Source organism: Jaculus jaculus, chromosome 2 (genome assembly GCF_020740685.1).
Source record: "Jaculus jaculus isolate mJacJac1 chromosome 2, mJacJac1.mat.Y.cur, whole genome shotgun sequence".
Lineage (NCBI taxonomy): Eukaryota > Metazoa > Chordata > Mammalia > Rodentia > Dipodidae > Jaculus > Jaculus jaculus.
In genome coordinates, this window is record NC_059103.1 from 192,523,311 (window position 1) to 192,528,103 (window position 4,793).

Consider the following 4,793-nt stretch of genomic DNA (forward strand, 5'->3'; position numbering starts at 1 on the left):
AATTCTGCATAAAAGGGAGGATGCAGACAGGATAGGGGGTGAAGAAAGTGACCACCCCTTCCTGTGCATCTCCGTGTTGATGAAAGATTGCTTCAGTGGGCACAGCAGTGCAGACACTGTTCCTGTCAACCCTCCCCTCTAGAGTATCAGAGGTAGATCAGATTCTAAAGCAAAGATACAATAGACAAGAGCATCTTCCCCTGGTTCTGTGCTGCAGAAAACAGACATTGTGTGGTACAGCAGCCAGATGGTGGCGCCAGATATCCCCAAACACAGAAGAACCCCTCAGATCCTCGGGCTTGGTGTGCAGAAAGGACACAGGTAAGGCCTGGATGAAGAACAAGTTCCCACCTCGACCTCTTGCTTCACAGTTCTGAGGTTCTGCATAGGGACGGGTCAGAGCAGGTTCACCCCACCCTTGCTAAGGGCTTTGATATTCCTTGTAGTAGATCATGGAGCAATGTTTGCCCTGGGGAATTATGAAAAATTCAACAAGTAGTTAAATACCAATTAGTAGGTGCTGAGTGTGATCCTAAGAGAGGAGAAGCAGGAAATGAACACAGTGGATGAAGAAAAGAAGGAAGGAAAAAGGGAGGGAGGGAGGGAGGAAGAGGAAGGAAGGAAGGAAGGAAGGAAGGAAGGAAGGAAGGAAGGAAGGAAGGAAGGAAGGAAGGAAGGAAGGAAGGGAAGGAAGATAAAAAAAAAAAAGAAAGGAAGGGAGGAAGGAAGAAAGAAAGAGACAGAGAGAGTGTAGGAAAACTAAAATCATCCATGATTGTCAAATACTGTGCTCATTCTCCAGGAAGTAAATGGACAGAGACTTCAGGAGCTGTAAATGCCAGGCTGAACTGATATTAAACCTATTAACCTGATTGAACAGGGATGGCAATCACAAAACCACCTACACATGGAATGCAAGAATATAAATTACATCTCATTTATACAGAGAACTTGTCCACAGCTTCTGGCCAATTGATGGCTTTCTACTCCATGGTGCTAAGCTAAGGCAGTGACCAGTTTAAAAATAAAGGTAAAGTTGGACATGTTGGTGCATGCCTTTAATCCCAGCACTTGGAAGGCAGAGGCAGGAGGATCACCATGAGTTCAAGGCCACCCTGAGACTACGTAGAGAATTCCAGGTCAGCCTAAGCTAGAATGAGACCCTACCTCGAAAAACCATAATAATAATAATAATAACAACAACAATAATAATAATAATTTTAAAAATGCAAGGAACAAAATTGATGAAGGATATCCCCAGCTGCACAAAAGCAGGAGAAATGAACCAGTGAATTCATTCAGCCATACCAACAAACAAGAAGGCAAGCAAATAAGTAAAACAGACAGCTCTAAAGGAGAGAGAATTAGCATCCAATATTACTATAAGAAATTACCTAAACAGGAAACTGAAACATACCTAGGTAGGAAAATAAGGCAATTGAAATGTCTTTAAGGAGATACATAGCAAATCTTCCAATAAATGACTGTGACAAGGTACAAGAACTAAAGAAGTCATGCTTAGAGAAGAACAGGAAGACAGAAGTCAATACCTTCATAAATATATGAAGCAACAGAGACTAAAAATTATAAAATTGAAACAATTGCTTCCATGAGTGAAAAAATGAACCCTATAACACTTCCATGAAATAAATGCAGTGATGTCCTACAGGCAATAGTGAAAATTGTAAACATTTTAAAAATATTTTTATAAGTTTATTTGCAAACATAGAGAAGGCGAGAGAGAGAGCAAAAAGCAGCACACCAGGGCCTCATGTCACTGCGGATGAATACCAGATGCGTGCACCACTCTGTGCATCTGGCTTTATGTAGGTACTGGGGAATTATATCTGGGTCATTGGGCTGTGCAAGCAAGTGCCTAAACCACTGAGTCATCTCTCCAACCCTATAACTGTAAAAGTTTTGAAAGAAAACATAGGGAGAGGTTCACAGTGTTGTTTTCATAAGACACGTATAAAATACAATGTTAAAAATAGGCGTCAAGGGCTGGAGAGATGGCTTAGCGGTTAAGTGCTTGCCTGTGAAGCCTAAGGACCCCAGTTCAAGGCTCGATTCCCCAGGTCCTATGTTAGCCAGATGCACAAGGGGGCGCACGCGTCTGGAGTTCGTTTGCAGAGGCTGGAAGCCCTGGTGCACCCATTCCCTCTCTCTCCCTCTATCTGTCTTTCTCTCTGTGTCTGTCGCTCTCAAATAAATAAACAAAAATTTAAAAAAAAAGAATAGGCGTCAAAACATAAAACACCCTTCCTCAAATTTTAGGTCTTTGTGCACGAAAGATCACTCACTACCAACAAAATGGGATAAATATCCACAAAATTAGCAATGTGTTATTTTCTCAGAATGTTAATCTCAACTTTTTACCTTTGATAATGGTGTCCACATCATTTTTAAATGTTATTTATGTACTTATTTGAGGGATACACACAGAGAGAGAAGCCTCTAACCACTGCAAACAAACTCCATATGCCTGTGCCACCTTGTGCATATGGCTTACGTGGGTACTGGGGAATTGAACCTAGGTCCCTAAGCTTTGCAGGAATGTGCCTTAACTGCTAAACCATCTCTCCAGCCCCACAGATTGTTTTAAGTTTAATGATTTTCCATTATTGATACCATTTACTACAACCCAAGTTCTAAGACTTTTTCATGTATAATATAAATTTCTTTAATACTCATCTTTTTTGGTTCTAAAAGTAATTATGTTGCATGTTTTGAAGATATATGTTAAGAACTGACCACCTGTAGTTCTAATCCCACCTTGTTTATCTCTCTTTATTCTGTGATAATGTCTTCCATCCTGAAGTCTATTTTGTCTGATACAAATAATAACACTGCAATTGCACCCATGTAAAGCCAGATGCACAACGTGATGTATGCACACCTCTCTGTCTCCTTTCTTTCCCTCTCCCCTTGCAAATCAATAAATTAAATATTAAATATTTAAAATTAATTAATTAAAAATTAATTAATTAAAAATTAAATATTAAATATTAAAAATACCTGACCATTAGAAATTCCTAGCTTATCTTTTACTTTATGATTTTTTTATTGAGAACATACTTTGTGTGGATACACCATGTGTTGGTACCATCTTTTCCCTCCTCCCTAAGTCTATGTTTTTGAATTTTAAAGTAATTGTCATCTAGATAGTATGTAGTTTGTTCATGATTTTTCTTCCTAGAATTACAATCTGTTTTGTTATTAGAATGCTTAGAACAGAAATTGGCAAGCTTGTCTTGAAAAGGCCAGATCATAGATGTTTTTGTGTAATGCAGGCCATGAGGTGTCTTTCACAATGAATCACTCCTGCAAGTGCAGTGTAAAAGCACTGTGATCAATAAAACAAACAAGCGTGACTAGTCTTGGCTCATGGACCCTGCTTTGGTGACCCTGCTTTAGATCACTGAGATCTGATGTTATTATTGACGCGGTTGGATTAAAATCTTCCTGGATGTTTTCTATTTATTTCATCTGTTTTCTGTTTCTTGAACTTATTTTCCTGCTTCTTTTGGAATGAGTATTTTTTGTTGATTTGTCTCTTTTTTCCTTTATAATTAGCTAATTAGTTAGAACTCATTAATGTGTTTCCCTCTTCCCTGTGGGTAACCTTAGGTTAGGGTAGAAATTGCTTGCTAAACCCATTTCTAACATATACTTTCTGAAAATTTGTAATTTAATTTTGTTATGTTTACAAGTTTATACTTTTATTATGCATATAAAAAATGTGTTCCTTTTTGTTTTGCTTATTGCATGTTTGGTATGTTTGACATACACTCAAATAATAGCACTTGAGAAAACAATGTATTTTCTATACATCCCTTGCATAGTTTGGTGACACATTTTACATTTTTTAAATACAAACTGTGTTTGCACTCTATATTTTAAATATACAAATTGGTTTGTAATTTATAAGTCTCTTCTATAATAATAAATTGTTACTTTGAACTATGAAAACAGCATCACCAAAAATTCATTTCTAGGGGAAAGCATTTTCCTATGTTTACAAGTAGTTTATAATTTTTGAACTACTTTTATGAAGATAATTGTTATAATTGGGTATTCATCCACTTAGGTACAAAAACTTCTGATTTTAAAAACACATTTTTTAAGAGAATCTAATTTAAGTATCATCTACTTTTCTTTAGTGACTTTCTCCAACTAAGAATAAATAGAAACATTTTCAACCACTCCCATACTGTGCTAAATGTCTACAAGACAGGCTTGTCTCCAAAGAGTCCAGCTTCACATGATGGCATAGGTCCACTTGCAATTGTAACAAGAACATATAAACTAACATCACTTCTCAAAACATCTTTAGATATTATTGTTTAGTATTTTCTCTCATTTAGGCAAATCAAAAATTTCTTTGTAGGGCTGGAGAGATGGCTTAGGGGTTAAGCGCTTGCCTGTGAAATAGAAGGACCCCGGTTCGAGGCTCGATTCCCCAGGACCCACTTTAGCCAGATGCACTAGGGGGCGCACGCATCTGGAGTTCATCTGCAGTGGCTGGAGGCCCTGGCACGCCCATTCTCTCCCTCTCTCTCTCTCTCTCTCTCTCTCTCTCTCTCTCTCTCTATCTCTATCTATCTACCTCTTTCTCTGTCTGTCACTCTCAAATAAATAAATAAAAATAATAAACAAAAAACACTTCTTTGTAGTCCATGTTTGTTCACTTTGGCTGGCCAGCAACCAACTCTGACTATTCAATCTGAATTCTGACTTTTTGAACAACTTAAAAAAATGTTTCACAGTGACATGATATGAGCAGTAAACAT